The sequence below is a fragment of the Triticum dicoccoides genome, chromosome 3B (genome assembly GCF_002162155.2).
Source record: "Triticum dicoccoides isolate Atlit2015 ecotype Zavitan chromosome 3B, WEW_v2.0, whole genome shotgun sequence".
NCBI classification, from domain to species: Eukaryota; Viridiplantae; Streptophyta; class Magnoliopsida; order Poales; family Poaceae; genus Triticum; species Triticum dicoccoides.
This window is the reverse complement of record NC_041385.1, coordinates 643,131,746-643,143,722: the sequence shown is the minus strand read 5'-3', so window position 1 is coordinate 643,143,722 and position 11,977 is coordinate 643,131,746.

Below are 11,977 nucleotides of genomic sequence, written 5' to 3'. Positions count from 1 at the left end.
TCGAGGCGACTGAGGCTGCCCCGGCAAGGGTCCTTGCCGGGGAAACCTGCTTCATCCATCCGATCTTTGTGGCCTTGGTCCTTGTCGTTGCTTTGTTTGTCTTGTGCCTTCGGCTTCTCTCCGGCTTCCCTCCCCTGCCCTGTTATGCGTGGCCGTGGCGGGTGGCTCTGACTGCCCGTGCACAAGTAAAGGGGTCAAAATGAGAGCCCCTACTTTTGTACACCGACAGGAGCCCCCGGGCCTGGGCCACACATAAGTGCGACACGTTGTTGGGCCAGGCCCAGAACGGTGCGCGGGCAGGCGGGGCAGATTTTACCGCGGTAACTATTCCGTCCGCTGCGCTTCCCACGACCCGCGTTGAACGCACGACGTGGGGATCATGCGTGCGTGTGTGACTAAAGCATGCTGGCGTCATCTTGTGGTGGACAGTAAAGAGGCGGCTTGCGTGTCTTTTCGAGACTGCGGAGCCGCTGCTCATTTACTGCCCTTACTCGGGAACCACCATCCCACGCACCCCATTGTGCCCGTCCTTCGCGCCACGTTCGCTGCATGCATGATGCAGAGCGAATGACAAGCACGCGGGATACGGGAAGTCGCGCGCGTGCGGGCCGATTCCCACGCGCCTTCAATTGAGCGGGGAGGGCGGTCAATGGCCCCGCTCGTGGTCACTTCAATGGGCCGGATTGCTCGAGAGGGGCGATCGAGCCTCGCCCTCGCCCCTTTATAAAGAGGGGAGCGGGAGGAACGGTGCCTCCCAATCCTCCGTCATCTGCTTCTTCCCATTCTTGCTTCCACCTTCCTTCTGTCATGGCGAGGCGGCATGGTGACGCTTCATCGGTGGCAGCGAGGGTCTTAGCTCGACAATGCATCGCTCCTCCCCAAGAGCTCGTAGTGGCAGAGCCGCTCGTTAGAGGAAGGGGGAGGGGGCGAGGTTGAGGCCGCCGTGGCGCTCGAGGGAGAGGAGGACGGGGCGGCAGATCGGCCTCGCCTCAGCCAGCGACCCCTCCTCCGGTGGAGGGCCACGTCGAGGACAACCCTTGGGAGTTCTTCATCAGGCTACGCCACCCGCCGTACCGTCGCCTTCGCCTTCCACCTCTATTGTGTGGGAGATGGAGATGGATCCACCGCAGGCGTTGCGGATCCATATGAGGGGTTGTGGGAACAGCGGCACATGGGCCGATGTCGAGTTCCCCGCCCCTCACGTCATGTATCTCTGTCGAGGGTGGAAGACCTTCGCCCGCGTCCACAGCTTGACGGAGGGGCTCACTCTCCATTTCAAATTAATGGAGAGTGGTCTCCTCTCCGTCAAGATCTTCGAGCACTTCGGAACTCGCGTAAGGTGCTGCATGGAGAGCTGCTCCGACGATGAAGATTCTTCCTCGAGTGAGAGTGACGGGGAGGACAGCGACAACGACAACGAGGGTAGCGGGCGGCAGGATGATGGGTCCGACTAGGCGTCGGGCACGTCACTCCGGGGCGGCACCGGCGACCCCATCATCCGCGTCGCTGGCCCCTTGAACTTCTCGGGGTCGTCTCCTTGGGCGGCTGGCGTTGGGAGGCTGCGGAAGAGGAAGAGGGCGGGCGGCAAGTCCGCCAAGTCGGAGTACACGGGCACCGACGCCTATATAGCGTATTGACAGTCCTGCCGCCTCGTCTTCCACCTCTTCTACCGTCATCATCATCACCAGCTTCTCTTCGGGGCGGCCACCGAGATGTTCTCCTGGTGCCATCTTCTGCTCGTACCTCGCCTAGGCGCCCCTTTTGCCCTTTTGATTTCTTGTTCCATTTCCTGAGGAGAGGGACAAGAAAGGGATCACGAGCACCTTATCTCTTTTTAGTCTTGTAAGCCTTTAGGCCTTTGTTAGATTTAGAACTTGTAATCCCCCTGTTCATGTTTTTAATTCCGTATGAACTGTACCTGTACGGGATGTTTTTAATGAAAAGGGATGTTTGCCAGGTTTTTCTTTCGCGGGTGAAACCCACGGCAAGGAGTGAATCTTTGCTACCATCTAAGATAAACGCTTTTCGCCCGGCAACAGGCCTTGTCATTCCCCCATTTTGCTCAACCTTTCTCACGCTCTTGGCGGAGGCGGGGATAAGGGGGGGTTTAGGCTCCTCGTTCTATTCCCTTGCCGCCGCGACTACGACCAACTTTGGACCCAAGAGATAATCCTTGGGTACGGAAAGAGGGGAGCACGGTAGCTTAGAGACAAAACGAGATTTCACATATCCCAGTTCATAACGAAATGCACGATAGAGGATAGAAGACTTATCCAGATCTGCAGCCCCCAGCAACCTTGGCTTGTCATGGACGGATCCTTGTACTTGCAGCCCCCGGCAACTTTGGCTTGCCAGGGTCGGGGCACCGGTCCATTCCTTTCTTCCAAACAGCTCTGCAGAAATGCTTATGTGACTTGCGAACCAAAGAGGACAGAGAAGAAACAGAGAGATGCGCACTCGACCTCTAAGCTAGGGGTTAGCCGCCGCTAAGCACTATCAACCCTAACCGAGGAGGAGACTCAACCTAGCATGCATGCTACAACATAGGGTGTCAGCGCTTCATTTATTAGTGCTCAGGGTCTGCACCTGGCTTTGTACAAAGGGTTACATGCCTTGCCGGCAAGGCTTGTACAAAAGGGAGGCTTGCCGGGAGGCTTGCCGGGAGGCCCGGCCGCCGCACCTCATGGGTAAAACTTGCGAAGATGCTCGATGTTCCAGGAGTTGCTCACTGGAATGGCATCTTCGGTCTCCAGGCGGACTGCGCCAGGCCTGGTGACTCGTGTTACACGATAAGGGCCTTCCCACTTCGGCGTCAACTTGTTGGAATTCTTGGCCAACTGAATGTGCCGAAGAACAAGGTCACCTACCTCAAAGCTCCAGGCATGAACCTTGCGGCGATGGTAGCGGCGCAAGGCTTTCTGGTAGCGTGCTACCCTCACAGCCGCCCGGAGACGATCTTCCTCAAGGAGCATCGCGTCATCCTGCCGCAGTCGCTCTTTCTCAAGCTCATCATAAGCGAGCACTCGAGGTGACCTGTATATGAGTTCCGTGGGGAGAACTGCTTCTGCCCCGTAGACCAGGGCAAAGGGTGTCTGGCCGGTGGCTCAATTTAGCGTCATCCTTATCGACCAAAGAACTGCCAGCAACTCGTCAACCCAGCGTCTTCCACGCTTGCGCAGCCTATCGAAAGTCTTCCTTCTTAAGCCTCGCAGAACTTCAGCATTTGCTCTCTCCGCTTGGCCGTTTCTCCGTGGGTGTGCCACGGAAGCAAAACAGACCTTGCTGCCGAGATCCTCAATGTATTGCATGAAGGCATGGCTTGTGAACTGCGTGTCGTTGTCGGTGATGATCCTATTGGGCACCCAAAAATGGCAAACTAGTCCCTTGAAGAACTTGACGGCTGACTGCGCTGTCACCTTCCTCACTGCTTCCACCTCTGGCCACTTTGTGAACTTGTCGATTGCAACGTACAAGTACTCAAATCCCCCAACGGCACGGGGGAAGGGGCCCAATAGGTCGAGCCCCTAGACTGAGAAGGGCCAGGAGAGAGGGATGGTTTGAAGGGCTTGAGCTGGTTGATAAAGCTTCTTTGAATGGAAATGGCACGCTTCACACTTGGTTACTAGTGTCGTCGCATCCTGGAGGGCGGTGGGCCAGAAGAATCCTTGCCGGAAAGCCTTGATACAGAGCAGACCGGCGGGCTACTCTTTCCGCCAGTTCAATTTCATCCTGGAGGGCGGGAGATGCACTTCAATTTCATCCCATTCGGTCTCCTTCTGTACAACACGTTGTCAACGAATTGATACAGAGCAGACCGGCGGGCTACTCTTTCCGCCAGTTCCTGCTCCTTAGGAAGCTCTCCTACTTGGAGGAATCGGACAGTGTGTTGCGCCCATGCCGGAGCATGTGGCTCGACGGCAAGGACTAAAGGCATCTCTGCTACCGCGGGAGCGGCCGTCTCTACGGCCATGGCCTCAGGCCCTGCCGGAGTTGGAAGCCCCGCGGCAAGGCTGGCATCCATGGCAGTATCTTCGCCAGCGGCCCCGGGAGGCTCAGAGGGGAAGTACTTGTCGGGGCCTAGCTTCCTCTGCTTATTCTGCCCAGCTGATGGTTCAACGGATTGTTGAGTTAGCTGAAGCACAAAAGTACCTGGTTCCACAGGTAGCTTGAGGGCAGCGCGCTTTGACAAGTAGTCGATGATGTCGTTCTCCGTCCGAGGGGCGTGCTCCGCTTGTATACCGTCAAAACGCTCCTCTAGCTTCCACACTTCATCCACGTATGCTTCTATCAACGAGCTTTGGTAATCTTTGTTGACCTGCCTGATAATGAGTTGCGAGTCGCCCCTGACGATAAGCTTTTTGACTCTGAGGTCCCCCACGATCCTGAGACCGGCAAGCAAACCCTCATACTCGGCGGTGTTATTGGTTGACATCTCCCAGGGAAAGTGCATTTGTATGACGTACTTGAGGTGCTCTCCGGTGGGTGCGACAAGCAGCACACCAGCACCAGCGCCTTGCAGCGAAAAGGCCTCATCAAAGTACATGATCCAGTTGCGGCTCGTTTCCTTGCCGGCGAGAGCAATCTCCTGTACCTCTTCGTCAGGCGTCGAGGTCTATTCTGCAACAAACTCCGCCAAGAGTCTACTTTGAATCGTCGAAGTACTTTCAAACCTTAGACCAAAACTCGACAGCTCCAGGGCCCATTCCACGATCCTCCCCGTTGCATCTGGGTTATGCAGTATCCGTTGCAACGGGAGGCGGGTGACCACGGTGATCTCGTGCGCTTGGAAGTAATGGCACAGCTTCCTTGAGTCCATAAGGAGGCCGAAGAGCAATTTTTGCACACCTGAGTACCTTGACCTAGCTCCCTGCAAGAGGGAGCTGACAAAGTAAACCGGGTGTTGCAACATCTTCTTCCTTAGCGCCACTTCACCCGGCCAAGCGGGCCCTGCGGTACTGGCATCAGCCCCTGCCGGGGACTTAGTCTTGCCGGGACAGAGCCCTGCCGGGGAGGGTTCTGGCCCGCCAACCGTTGACTCTGTCGCTGCTGCTGTCTCTCCGTCAACCTCCCTCTGCGCCACTAATGCGGCGCTAACCACTTGATTTGTTGCCGCTAGATATAGCAGCAACGGTTCTTGTGGTTTGGCGCAACCAGCACCGGGGTAGAGGAGAGGTACTTCTTCAAGTCTTGCAGCGCCGCCTCGGCCTCTGGGGTACACTCCATCGGGCCTGTCTTTTTCAAAATCTTGTAAAATGGAAGGGCACGCTGTCGGTGTCAAAACCGGCGGATCTCGGGTAGGGGGTCCCGAACTGTGCGTCTAGGCGGATGGTAACAGGAGACAAGGGACACGATGTTTTTACCCAGGTTCGGGCCCTCTTGATGGAGGTAAAACCCTACTCCTGCTTGATTAATATTGATGATATGGGTAGTACAGGAGTTGATCTACCACGAGATCACAGAGGCTAAACCCTAGAAGCTAGCCTATGGTATGATTGTTGTTCGTCCTACGGACTAAAACTCTCCGGTTTATATAGACACCGGAGAGGGCTAGGGTTACACAGAGTCGGTTACAATGGGAGGAGATCTTCATATCGTATCGCCAAGCTTGCCTTCCACGCCAAGGAAAGTCCTATCCGGACACGGGACGAAGTCTTCAATCTTGTATCTTCATAGTCCGGGAGTCCGGCCAAAGGTCATAGTCCGGCCATCCGGACACCCCCTAATCCAGGACTCCCTCAGTAGCCCCTGAACCAGGCTTCAATGACGACGAGTCCGGCGTGCAAATTTGTCTTCGGTATTGCAAGGAGGGTTCCTCCTCCGAATATTTCATAAAAGATGTTTGAACACAAGGATAGTGTCCGGCTCTGTAAAATAAGTTCCACATACCACCATAGAGAGAATAATATCTGCACAAATCTAATCTGCTGATGTATTCCGTAGCATGACGTCATGCCACAGCCAAGCCTTTATTCGAATCGTTTCACTGTCCCACCTCAGCGTGTTTAGCGAGGTTGTTTCCTTGGCACATCTTGTCAAAGCAGAGATCATGTCCCCTTATTCCGGGATTCTCATTAATACAGGCGTGGGTAACCCAACCGCGCCATCAATCACGGCGCTTGGGAGGTAAGCGAGCTTTACTAGGCTGGTGCGGGCATGCAGTTTTGGCCGCCCATATAAGGGGATAAGAATTCACACTTTCAATCTACGCCTTCTTCCTCCTTTTCTTATCCATTTCCGCGCACTCGAGCTCCAGCGCCCAAGTCCGCACTTCCCACCTCAACCTTCTCCAATCATGTCCGGAGTGGGAGGTAGATGGATGGCCTCCACTATCACGGAGGGGCACATCAAAAAGTTGAGGAAAGCCGGATACTTGTCTAACGACATCGCGCACCGGCTCCCAGATGAGGGGCAACTCATCCCCACCCCTAGGCCCCATGAGAGGGTGGTGTTCCTCACCCATTTCCTCCGCGGACTGGGCTTCCCACTTCACCCCTTTGTCTGGGGGCTCATGTTCTACTACGGCCTGGATTTCCATGATCTGGCCCCGAACTTCATCCTCAACATCTTGGTGTTTATCGTCGTGTGCGAGGCCTTCCTCCGCATCAAACCCACTTCGGCCTATGGCTGAAGATCTTCAGCGTCAAGCCGAAGGTCGTGGGCGGCCGGCAAGCGGAGTGCGGAGGCACCATGGTGGGCAAGATTCCCAACGTCACATGGCTCGAGGGCTCCTTCGTGGAAACCATCAAAGGGTGGCAATCGGGGTGGTTCTACATCACCGAGCCGTGTGACCCTGAGTGGGCAGCGGCCCCCGAATTCCAATCTGGCATTCCCACACGGCTCACATCTTGGAAAGAGATGGGTCTGTTGTGGGGTAGTCCGGATGAGGTGACTGGACTCCAAACCTGTGTCCAAGACCTGGTAAACAAGAAGGTCAAACTTGTCAACGTAGTACAGGCCATGCTCTTCCGTCGGATCCTCCCGTGTCAACGACGGGCCTTCAACTTGTGGGAGTTCGACCCGACCCAGCACCAGACTTTGTCCAGGCTCTTCGACACAAGGCATGAGGATGCCTGGAAGGTGCTATTCAAGAGATCCGAGGTCTCCCCTCCCGTCATTGCGGATTCTGCGCCAAGTGCCAAGCCACTAAAGTAAGCTTGTTTTTATCCTTTACCAGACACTTGATTTTCGTAGTTTGACTCTAAGAAGGATCTAAACTCCCACTCCTTTCACAGGCCTGGAAGAGGACGTCCGAATAGTTTGACTGCCCGGCCCCTTTGCCTGAAGGCCCAGCAGACGCACGCTTGACGAAGCTGCTGGTTCCGGCACCTCACGTGGTGCCGAAGAAGAAGGCAAAGAAGAAGGCCACGGGGACTCGAAGGAGTTCCCGGTGCCTGGTGGTGTCGGATTCATCGCCCGACAACCCCGAAGCGCCCTCCGCCTCCGAAGACGAGGAGGAGGAAGAAGAAGCTTCTCCCCCTCTAGCGGGGTGAGGAAAGAAAAGGAAGCCCGCCCCAACTGGCGATGCCGGAGGGTCCAAGAAGGGGAAGACCCTTCTTCCGGACTACGCCTCCGACGCCGACGACGATGGAGAGGAATGGCCATCCAGGGCCAAGCCCCTGGGAAAATTGTAATTATCCGGATACCAGAATAACTTATGGCGTTCCTCTATTGTATAGTACCTTCTGGCGCCGAATTCAATCTTGCAGTCCGCCCAAGGCTCAGCCCGGCGATTCGTCGAGCAGCTCCCTGGATTCGTCGGATGTGAATAGCGCTTCACTTCCGACGGCTTCCTCCCCTCACCCTATGGACGATGCCGAGGTGGAGTCCCAGAAGGGGCTAAACCAGGAGGAGGTGGTCCTGGAGGCACCTTAAGGCGACCTCCCGGACCCCAGGCCCAAAGGGGATGAAGCCCCAGAGGGATCTAAGTCCGGTCCTGGGCCGGACACCGCTCCGAAACCTTCAGTGGTTCCAGAGTCCGGCAGGTGGCCCCCTTGCAAGAAGGGCAAACCTACGACGCCGGCGGCCTCCGTCCAACCGGAGGCGCCGGACAATTTGCTGGAGGTGCTTAACGGTGCCTCCATCGACGAGGAGCACCGCATTGTTATGAGTGTGGTGATTCAGAAGGTTCAGTCCGCAAAGAGCGGGCTGACAGAAGCCTGTACCAGCCTTCTAATAGGCTTTGAGGTATGTATTTAAAACATGTAAAAATGTTACCGCATAGACAGTAGCCCCTGATGCTCAGTTTGGTGTTCGGAAAGAAAAACCGGACTGAGGATCTAAAAAGATATACGCAGGAGTCTAACATAAATATGTCAATATGGGAATGCAGGCTACGCTGCTGACATCTGCCGCACTGACTGCGGAGGTTGATGCATTGAATCAGAGCCTCGGGCGGTCCGAGAACGAGCTCGGCCTTGCTAAGAAGAGGCTCGAGGACAAAGAAGGTATAGAATACCTTATGTAAGTGTATATATAAATACCTGGTTGCAAATAATGACAGGACCAACGTGAATGTTGCAGGGGCCACAACCGAGGTGGCGACCCTGAAGGAAGCGCTTTCCAAGACCGAAGACAATGCAGCCATGGAGCGCTCCGAGCGAGAGAAACAAGAGGCGTAGGTGGCGGAGGTGCGACAAGAGCTCAATGCTCTTATGAAAAAACATGAGAGTTTAGAGCTTGACTCGAAGACTCGAGAGTCCGAGCTTGCCTCGGCACTTGAAAGCGCCAAATCTGCCAAGGCCGAAGCCCAGAAAGCCCTCCAGGAAATTGAGGCGATGAAAAGGATTGCGGCGGGTAAGGCATTCTTTATGCAAAGCAACCACGTGAAAGTAAATTACCTGTTACTTACCCGAATCCAGAGCTCTCTAGGAGCATTCGTAGATCTGCCCTGCAGTGTATCCGACGCCGCCGCATTCTACCGGGCCGAGGAAGGGAGATCGACGGAGAAGGTGCTCTGGTCCCAGTATGCTGGGGCCGGACATCCGGTGCCCCTGAGTGACCAGCTGAAACAGCTGGTCGAGCTTCATAAGGCAGTCGAACAGGACATGAAGGGCCTTATAGGCCGGCTGTGGCCTGGGGAGGCCATGCCTTTGAGCTACTTTGGGCTGGTGCAGCGGCTGGTGGATGCCTGTCCCCGGCTTGAAGTCATCAAGCGCTCCGTTTGCATCGAAGGCGCCTGTAGGGCTTTTGCCCGTGCTAAAGTGCACTGGGGCAAGCTGGATGCTAAGAAGACGGTGACAGAGGGGCCACCGGAGGGGAAGGAGCATCGCAGGCCCGAGATATATTATGAGGGCGTCCTGAAGGGTGCCCGTCGTGTGGCGGATGAATGTGCCAGGGATGTAATTTTTGAGTAAACTCGCTCGTGTTTATCCTGTGCGCTGAATACTTGTTCAGATGCGCTAAGCAATGCTTTTTGAATTTAAAATATTACCTTCTGTGCGGCCGTTTATTAAATCTGAGAGATGCAAGCGTCGGCTTCTACCCCCATGCCACGAGTGCTGGGGTGTTCGGGATAAACCTGAGCGCTCTTGTTCCCATTCCTGGGTCCATCGAGGGAGGCGCTCAGCACGACGAACAATGCTTTATCACTCTCACTTAGCCATAGAATTCTATAATTTTAAATTTCGGTGAAGCCCCTAGTATTCGAAATACCGAGTTCGGGGCACTATCCACGCCTAGGCCGGACAAAGCCAGCTCCTCGCTCTAAGCGGCATAAGTCTTTAAGGACTCGAAAAACCTCTCGAACAGCGACCGGTCTCTCGCCCTATCATGACGGTCAGTTTTAGCTTTCTCTACTGAGGTGTTAACCCAGCTCAACTGGGGCACAATCGCAGTAGTTCTCCCAGCGCTACCTTAGCCGACATAGCGGAACGTAAGGTACCAAAACATGGGAGCCGGGCAAACCCAACTATTGACCCAAGACATGATTCGGAGCCGATGCATATAATGCTATAAGTTCGGGGTGCCGCACTCATGAGAGTGTTCGGTCTTCTCACACCATATTATGGGGTACTTAAGCCCCTGGTGTATTGGCCGTACCAAAGTGTACGGTTGCATAATTTCATAACTGAACATATTTATATAAAAAATGAGTGCAATAATAGACAAGAGCTATGTATTGTTTATTAAAAGGGCTGCTATGAGAGCAGAACGATACAAATAGTGTGATACGCAAGAGATGGCATTATTTGACATGTCCCCCACCAGTGGCAAGCTGCGAGACTTTAAGTAAGACAGGTATTTAGCTCGTTATAGAGACCGCCTAGACATTTGACGTGGCCTGTTGTCTCTCTGGCTGTTGCATCGTGTGTTCGGCGATTGTATTGCTGGACAGGCCTTCCGAATAGTGGAGTCCTTAAAATATATATAAAAAAAAGAAATGGCAAAATCGGGAGCCCCTAGTGCGGTTGAGCCGCATTCTGGGCGTGCCGTGGTTGTGCCCCTCCCCTCATGCCCATGGTATTTCTAGAGCGTAATTATGTACGCGTGGTACTAGTATCGCAATCTCGCGAGGGCTGGGGTTGGGGCCGCACTGCTATGCTCGCTCGGAACGTGCCAGAGGGTGTTGTTGTAGGTTACTTCGGGCGCGTTTGACGTTGTCCGGACGTTTAACAGCCGGACTGGAGAATTGCCTTGAGAGGCTACTTTGTACTTCCCCCGCCAGGTCCGCCATGTGCTCCTCTGTTTGGAGAGAGCTTTCGGTGTTTCCATTGACCGTAATGACTCCGCGAGGGCCTGGCATCTTGATCTTGAGATATGTGTAGTGCGGCACCGCATTGAATTTTGCAAATGCGGTTCGTCCAAGCAGCGCGTGATAGCCACTGCGGAACGGGACTATGTCGAAGATTAACTCCTCGCTTCAGAAATTATCTGGGGATCCAAAGACCACTTCAAGCGTAACTGAGCCTGTACAGCTGGCTTCTACACCTGGTATGACGCCTTTAAAGGTCATCTTTGTGGGTTTAATCCTTGAGGGATCTATACCCATTTTTTGCACTGTATCCTAATAAAGCAGGTTCAGGCTGCTGCCGCCATCCATGAGGACTCTAGTGAGGTGAAATCCGTCAATGATTGGGTCTAGAACCAATGCGGCGAATCCGCCGTGACGAATGCTAGTGGGGTGGTCCCTTCGATCAAAAGTGATCGGGCAGGAGGACCATGGGTTGAACTTTGGGGCGACTGGCTCCAACGCATAGACATCCTTGAGAGCACGCTTCCGTTCCCTTTTGGGGATATGGGTTGTGTATATCATGTTCACTGTCCGCACTTGTGGGGGAAAACCCTTCTGTCCTCTATTGTTCGGCGGCCCGGGCTCCTCCTCGTCATCGCTATGCAGCCCCTTGTCTCTGTGTTTGGCACTTAACTTGCCTGCCTGCTTGAACACCCAACAATCCCTGTTAGTGTGATTGGCTGGTTGTTCGGGGGTTCCGTGTATCTGGCACGAGCGGTCGAGTATCCGGTCTAAACTGGACGGGCCTAGAGTATTTCTTTTGAATGGGTTTTTCCGCTGACCGGGTTTAGAGCCTCTGAATCCGCCATTAACTGCCGTATCCTCAGTATTGTCACCATTAATGCGGCGCTTGTGCTTGTTACGACGCGACCTGCCATTGTTGTCCTTGGTATCCTAATTACCAGGGCTCTTGGTCATGTTATTGCTACGAGCTAGCCAGCTATCTTCTCCCGCGCAAAAGTGGGTCATGAGTGTCGTGAGGGCTGCCATAGATTTTGGCTTTTCCTATCCTAGGTGTCGGGCAAGCCATTCGTCTCGGATGTTATGTTTGAAGGCTGCAAGGGCCTCTGCGTCCGGACAGTCGAATATTTGATTTTTCTTGGTTAGGAACCGCGTCCAGAATTGTCTGGCCGATTCCTCTGGCTACTGAATTATGTGGCTTAGGTCATCGGCGTCTGGTGGTCGCACATAAGTGCCCTGGAAGTTGTCAAGAAATGCGGGTTCCAGGTCCTCCCAGCAACCAATTGA